The sequence below is a fragment of the Micromys minutus genome, assembly GCF_963924665.1.
Source record: "Micromys minutus genome assembly, chromosome: 10".
In the NCBI taxonomy this organism is placed as follows: Eukaryota; Metazoa; Chordata; class Mammalia; order Rodentia; family Muridae; genus Micromys; species Micromys minutus.
The window spans coordinates 33,793,958-33,802,297 of NC_137979.1; positions in this window are offsets into that span (position 1 = coordinate 33,793,958).

Sequence of the window (8,340 nt, forward strand, 5' to 3'; positions counted from 1 at the left end):
GTACTCAGGATTAGAAAGAGGTCAGAGGACGAAGGAGAAACTTCCAAAATGGACCTCCGGAAGGATGAATAAGATTCAGGTGGGATTTAATTGGCGTTAAGTAGTTATGAACATTTTAAGGATTTTATGGGTCTAATATCTCATATGGAAGGGCAGTTTGTATCTTTGTCTATTTGATGTAATCTTATTGTGTAGAGGGTTTGTGGATTGAGAGTTTGATATATAAACTGGTATGAAAAGCTATCGGGAAATAGAGTTGTGTTTATATTGAGTTTTGGGGTAAAGAAACACCCTGGGATGGAGGCAGTAACAGGTGGAGTACAATTGCCAGCCAAGGGAAGGGAGTTGCTCAGACAAAGAGATGGTGGGGGTGGCTCTGTACTAGAAGCGAGCCCTCAGAGTGAGACTGTGGGGCCAATAAAAAGATAAGCTATTTTTATATTTACTGCAACATCTACTCACCCTAGAAAGTAAGTGTAGACCAATGCATGGATACACTAAAGTCAAACTTGGTGAACCAATGAGTTCTATTGGGATTACTTACAGGAATATTGAGGTGGGGTTATGACTAATAGGAGCAGGAATGACTCAAAGACAGCTGCATCACCAAAGCCTACTCTAACATGTGTGGCAGCTCACGAAAGTTGGAAACTTGGCATACACTGCACAGCCTGTAAGCAGGTCGACAGGCTAGAGTGTGTCTTTTCCTCAGTTAGAGCATTTTCCAGGTTGTTGGGCTTGTCTGAGATCAACTCTCAGGATTCTTTATTGCTCATATACTCTTAGGGAAGAAAGGACTGGTGAAATCTGCTCAGTTTCAGGGACTTCCTACTACTATTACATAAGCTCTTCTCTGGGTTGCTTTCCTTGATATAGATGTTCAAGTTCTATGGCTCATAGTAATGAAAGAACTTTGATTTCTTTAGCCTTGCCATTTGGACCTGTCTAAAGGTTTCTAGAATCCTCTATTTATACAGTTGAGGGTGCAACGAGGAGAAATGACTTCATCCCCTTTTCTGACCTGAAAGTATCAATTCTGAACTTACCCCCTTCTTTGCTTCATTCCAATATTTTCCTCTTGGTCACTATCGCAGTGCACAACACCTCTATCTGTCCATTCCTTGCACAGGCTTTATTGTCTCCTAAGTGTCTGAGATTTCTGCACTTACCTCCACAGCTATTTTATGAATCCAGTGCACGTTGACCTCTCTCATTAGCATTATTGCGACAGCCGCTCAAGTGATGTCCCTGCTTAACATTTTTTATTTTGTTTTGGGACAAAATAAAAAAGGTTCTTTGCAGTCCTGTGTGTCCTGGAGCTCACTATGTAAAGCAGTTTGGTCCCCATTCTGCTTCCTAAGTACAGGGATCATTACAATTATCAGTGCTGGAAATTGAACCCAGGGACTCAAGCATGTCAGGACAGGCTTGGATCACCGAGCAAAATTCTCAGTCGCACTCCTCTCCCCCACTTTTAGGCACCTCGAATCTCTAGCCCGTTCTTCATTCTGCAGCTGGAAAAATACATATCTAATCTCCTCCCCCTTCTGAAGTTCTCTAGTGGGTGGATCTACTACCTTCAGGACAAAGTTCAAACTACGAGGCCTCAGCTATGCAGCCTCCTACTTTTCTGGCATGTTCTACCTTTCTTCCCTGGAGGCTACACTCCAAACATATCAAATTACTTGTTTTACAACTAGTCTGGACAGATCTTTTGCCCACTTCAACTTGATTAACTCATCATCCAGGCCTTGGTTCAGATGTCACTCACTCGGGGGAACCATCTTTGCTGATTCTCGAGTTTTCCAAGCCCTTTTCCCAACTGAGCTTACTGTACAGCTTTATGATAAAACCTGTCAGCATTGGGATCCAGTTACCAGGCTTCAAAATTCCACCTTTGCCCTTTATTAGCCTCAGGCTCTTCAGCTGTATCCGCAACCAGGAGGAATTATTTCATCAGTTTGTTGTGCGAATTAAATAAGATGATGTAAGATGCTGACAATTTAAGAGTTAGCTGTTATTATGGATTGATTTCTGCGTCTCCTTATTCCTGGAGCCAGTTAAGCGCGTGAATTAGACTGAAGTCACATTTTTGTTCTGATCTCACCTTGATTTTTACTGGTCAAGGCGGTTATAACAAGCTCGGAGGTGATCAGGTATGGAGCTCATCACGACTTTCGTTCTGCTCGCTGCCCAGACTCGGAACGCCCCCAAGTGGTTCAAGTTCTGCAGCAAGAGCCTGAGCGAGGCCGGCCACACCATTCCCGATTTTAGAGAAAGAAACGACTTTCCCAGGCAATAAATTCTTATTTATAAAGGAGGCGCCTCCTCTTTAGCTTCATAGCTTCAAGTCCTACCCAGACCCAATAAAACTAGAACTTGGGTTGTAAATGGGGCGGAGCGACCTGGTCCGGTTTCCTCCCCTAGCCCCACGAGGGCATTGGTACTTTCCTCTCGCAATTCCCTCTCAATAATGGTACGGTCGCGGAGGGGAGATCCGGGAGCACACTAAGGCTCGGCGGACTGGAGGGGCATGGGACCTCCCCTCCGGCTTCGGCGCGATGGTATCGCCCACCACGCGCTGATTGGCTGCCGAGGTCCCGCAGTCGGCCTCAGCCCGCCGCGCCGCCCTCAGAGCAGCTCCAGCAGCCGCGCCGCTTGGCTTTTCGTTTTCCTTGTTCTCCGCGGGCCGTGGGGGGGCTCCGCGCCGCGGCTGTTAGTCATGTCGGGTAGGTGACTCCGTCAGCGAGCAGCGGCAGCGGCGAGAAGGGGTCCAGCGGGTTCGGGCCGTCTTCCCGCCCACCGGAGGGCCGCGAGGGAAAGTCTCCGGCCTGAGGGAGGCTCGGGTGGGGGGGGGGCGCGTCGCCGCCATGTTGGACTGGAGGCACGCACGCTCTCAACGCTCCCTGGCTACAAATCACGGCGGGAGCGCCTCGGGAGCTCTTTTGATCCTGCCCTTGGAACCTGGGGAGACGAGCTACTCCCCGGGGAGGGTGCGTGTGAGTTGGGGGGCGGAGGCCCGTCTACGGCATCGTAAGGGCGGGGGGAACCGAGATCTGAGCATCTGCCAGAGGACTGGGGCTTCGGGTCCTCCGCTCCGCCTCAGATCTCTCAGCGAGGCCTCCGGCTGGTCGTCTCGCCGCCTCGTTCCTCTGTTTCCCCATCCGAGAAGTGGAGCTGGGCCTTCCTGACTCACCCATTCATCAGGTGGGGGTCTTACGCTCTGGGAGCCCTTTTTCGAAGCACGTTGCTTTACACGAAGTCGCGCTTACGGTCATTCCCTCTGCTGTAACCATTGGGGTTGGGGGGGCGTATGTTTATTCGGCTTCACCTTTGTACTCCCTTCTCCACTTGTTAATCTCCTGAACTTAAAAATAAGCCTTGACAGTTACTGACAGCACTTTTAGGTCTTCGTGGCATTTCCCTTACGACTTAGAGACGAAGAACAGCGTCTTCCTCAAAGTAATATTTAGAGGCCACTGACGTGTAGAAGTGAGGCTTTTCCCCTCCAAGACAGACAGCCCAGATCCTGTTAAACCAGAACTTAAAAGTCCTCTTAATTCTAACAGTTTCAGTTGATCACACAAGGTCCTTTATTTGGGCTACATTTACAGGTGGCGAAGACAGACCCAGAATGAGAGTTTGTACTTCTGAGGGAAAAACAAAACAAAAAACAAAACAAAACAAAAAAAAACAAAAACAAAAAACCATCGCCTAAAGCCATGTGGCTGAGATGACATAATCCCTTTGGTAGTTTTTCACTTATTTATAGGAGAAAGGATCCGATTAGGTATCCCTTGGGTTGACTGGAACTCGACATAGAGTCCAGGCTGGCCTCAAATTTACAGATCCACCTAACCCCTGCCACCTAAGTGCTGGGACTAAAGGTGTGCACCATTATGCCTGGAAGATTTGCACTTTTATTAATTGGCAAGACTTTTTTTTTAAGGTTTCTCCAGTCCACCAGGAAGGGTGTGTGTGATCAAAGCAGCAGCAATTGGAGAAGATTCCAAATGAGCAAGAAAGACAGGGCAGAGGATTATGATCTTCCCTTAGATTATCATTGATACTAAGGAGCTAGAAATCTCGACTTTTTTGGGTAGGGTACATTAAGACTTAGAAAAGGCTAAGCTGCAGTGAAGTTAGCTCTTTTTCAATTCTGTTTAATTCTTGTTCAAACAAGTGATTATTTATTCCAAAGGAAAAGTTGGCATATTTTTTTCTAGGTAAAGGTCCAGAAAAGAATGTACAAATGCTTCCTTAGGAAAGGTATATGTAGGTTAATCATGACTTAAAAAAATTAAAATTCTATCCTTATGTAGAAATTACCAAGATTCAGTGTACACAGTGCTCAGTAAAAACTGGGATTGTTTGGACAGGGTCTTCAGTGTGTCCTAGGCTGGCTTTGAATTCATCATCCTTAATAGCTTCCTGAGTGGAGTTACAAGCTTGCTGTACTTGTCCAAACGGTTGGGTTTTTTTATTGTAATTATTCATATAAGACAATGACATTTTTATAGGATTGTGTAATTTCAATGAAAGATTTAAGTTTAGAGGCTTAAGTTAGAATTTTTTTCTTACTGTTATATACAACTTAACATGTTTTGTGATGTGTATGAAATACTTTGACTTTTGTATAAATGACCTGTTTAATGTGTGTTTAATAAACTTAACAGAATAAATCCCCCCTGTAAGCAGCTAGTATCATTAATAAACTACATCCTTTAAACATTCCAGACTACACTTAGAAATTTTAATTATCTAGGTGTTTACTCTGGCTGACTTAGAAACCTATTGAAATACAAGCATTTGGAGCACAAAACTTAAAGTTTAATCCCCTGCATCAGGGGAAAAAGAGATATATACATAGCACTTAGGTAATAAGTCAAAATTGTCAGTCTGACTTTCAAGTGTTATTTGCAGAAGTAAATTACCAGAGCTTTTAAATTAAAATCACAAGTAAAATGTTAGTTATATGTAAAATAAATCAAGCTGGTTTTCATTTTGGCAATTAGAACATATCAAAATTTCTATACATACCTCCAAAAAAGTAAAAAATTAGGGAAGGCTAAGACCCATGGTAAAAATATAGAAGCTAGTGTGGTATGCACAGAGCTATTTTGGCAATTAGCCTATAGAAAGTATAGGTCTTGGGCTGGAGAGATGGCTCAGCAGTTAAGAGCACCTACTGCTCTTCCAGAGGTCCTGATTTCAATTCCCAGCAACTACATGGTGGCTCACAATCATCTGTAATGGGATCCGGTGCTTTCTTTGGGTGTGTCTGAAGACAGCTACAGGGTACTCATATAAATAAGTAAATAAATCTTTAAAAGAATAAATATTTAAAAAAAAAGAAAGTATAGGTCTTGCATAGTTGATTTATTATCTAAGGACAGGTGATGAATACTTGAACTGTTAGCCACAGTGAAAACTGAAATCCTTAGAAATCTTGGTTTTACAGATGGATTATAGATTTGAAGGAATGTCTTTTAGTGAAGGGATAAACAAATGGGAAAAAATGCTAGTGTATACAGTAACCAGGAAGCTTAGACACTGAGTAGACTTTTAGAATTTGTAACCTGGAACCCTTTTGCTTTAGTATTCATTTAGTCTTTAGGAAACCTCAAAGTAGTATAATAAAAATTTTAAATCTGGGCTAATTAACATCTTAGGGTTCCTTGTTGAAGATCAATGAAAAACTTACTGAAAAATTCTCACAACATAGATCACAAAGATCTGAGAGAATCTAAACCTTTCACAAGGTGAGTTCATGGTAAATATTGAACTAGAAACAGCCGTCAAAAGGAGTCAAATGTCAAACAGGATTAGATAAAATGTTCTTAGGTTGAAGATTAAAAACCTAAAAAAAGTGAATCAACAAGATCAATCAATATATTAGTGGAAAGGCCACATAAATTTGAAAATAGTGTCAAAATATAATTTAAAAAAATTGCATTAGCATGTGGGCATATGTGCCATGGTGTACCTGTGAAAGTCAGGACAACCTGAGGCGCTGTCTTTCACCAGGTAGGTACCAGAGACTGGACACAGGTTATCAAGCTTATGTCAGGTGTGTTTACCTGATAAGCTGTCTCACCCTTCCCTTCTTCCAGATACAGTTTCCAAAAGTGGAAAGTGAAATAGCAAACTTAGCAGAATTTTAGATGTAGTTACAGTCTGTCTTATGAAACTCAACTTAGGGTAGAGAAGAAACTGAAATTTGGTGACTATGGTGTACACACTTGTCACCAGTGCTCAGGGGGGCTGGCAAGATCTCTACTTTTAAACCAGCATGAACTATGTAGGGAACTCTTGTCTTAAAAAATTCTAGAAAAAGTTAAATTGTTCTTATTTTTGAGACAGGGTCTCACTATTTCTAGGTGGCCAGGAACTGACAGAAGCACCTGTCTCAGGGATTAAAGGTGTTCACCAAGCCTCAGTGAGTTGAAATTTTAAGTCAAGCATTAGTTCAAACATGATGCTTAAGAATAATTCTGAGCAATCTATGAAATTACAGATTATAAAATAACACATAGAAAACAATTTTAGGAGGGGCCCTGGAGCTATGGCTACTGTCTTGGCACAGAGAACCAGAGTTGGTTACCAGCACCCCCATCTTGCAGCCCACAATTACCTGGAATCTCCTTCAGTTTCAGTGAATCTTATACCTTACGTCTTGCATACATGCGTGTATACTTCTACACGTGTGAAAAATAAAAATGTAAAAAGGTTTTAAGAGAATGAGTTTAGATGGAAAATAATGATCTTGATACTGGACAAATTCAGACAGTCACAATGGTCTCTGCTAAAAAAATGTAAGAAAGGAAGAGGAGTAAAATTGTAAGGAAAATAAGGTGAGGTTTTGGTTGACATTAAGATAGTAAAGTATGTTTTAGTGGAGGTTGATAATTTTGAATTTTGCCAGGGAAGATGAAAAGTTATGAGGCAACAGAAATAAGATATAAGTAATAGTAAAATGGTGGATAAAGAAAATGTAATAGAAAGTAGGAAAGGAATTAAGAGGAAAAGAAAAACTATGGTAGATAGAAAAATTCTAATTTAAGATGTTAGGTACAAGTAAAAACAAAAACAGCCCACTTAAAGCACAAAGGTGTTTATAATATTAAAATACCTAGATAAATGCTGTTCAGAAATAATACACGTTAAACACATGTTGCAGATAAGATGGAAAGAGTAATCAGGCAAACATCACCTGAAATGGAGTAGTGTGCTTGCAGGTAATGTGTATGCCAGAATTTGTGGCTCATGCCTATAACTTCAGTGCTTGGATCACAGGTTGGACACACCTGGTTGTCTTAGAGTCACAGTTGCAATGATGAAATGCCAGGACTAAAACAACTTAGGGAGTAAAGGATTTGTTTGGCTTACATTTCCATTAATGTTCATCATGAAAAAAGTAAGGACAGGAACTCAAAAAACATAGGAGCCTGGAGATAGGAGCTAATGCAGAGGGGTGCTGCTTACTGGCTTGCTCAGCCTGCTTTCTTGCAGAACCCAGGACCACCAGGCCAGGGATGGTACTATCCCCAGGAGCTTGACTCTCTTCCATCAATTACTGATTACAAAAATGTCCTGCAGCTGAATCTTAGGGATGAGGCATTTTTCTTCATTGAGGTTCCTTTCTGATGAATCTGTGTCAAATAACCCCTTGTCAGTTTAACATGTAGAAAACTGTTAAGCCACAACCTTTTCTTGTTCAATTCTAAGATCACAGATTAACATTAGCGTCACAATATAAAACATTTTATAAACTTTTAAAAGTACCACAGACTTTACAAATCCAAACAGTTAGAAATTCAGTTTCTTTAAAAGACTAACTAAAGTTTCTTTAAAACCTAAAATATTTTTTAAAATTCTAGTTTTTTAACTGGGCTCCTGTAAAATAAAAAGTATGTTAACTACTTTCTACAGGAGAAAGAACCAAGGTACAATTATAGTCTGAACACAGCAAAATCAAACTCTAACTGAAATAACTCGGTATCCAGTCAGTGTCTTTGTCTAGTGTCTACTCATGATCTTCCTGACTCCTACAAAAGGCTTGGGTCAATGCTCTAGCTCTGCAGCACATACAGCTTGTCTTCTAGACTCAAGGTGACTGCTTCAGTGCTGCTTGTTCTTGTTGGTCATCCCATGGTACTGGCATTTCAAATCCTGGGGCCCTCATCGCACTAGGTTGTACCTTCACCAATATTTCCTGGTCTCTTTTCTTGGTGCCAAGCCTCAGTTTCTCTTCATGACCCCTTTATTCCTGGGGCTCCCACTGCTACTACTGAGGCTTCACCTTCACAAGTGGCCTTTCACAGTGCCAAAGCCTCAGTC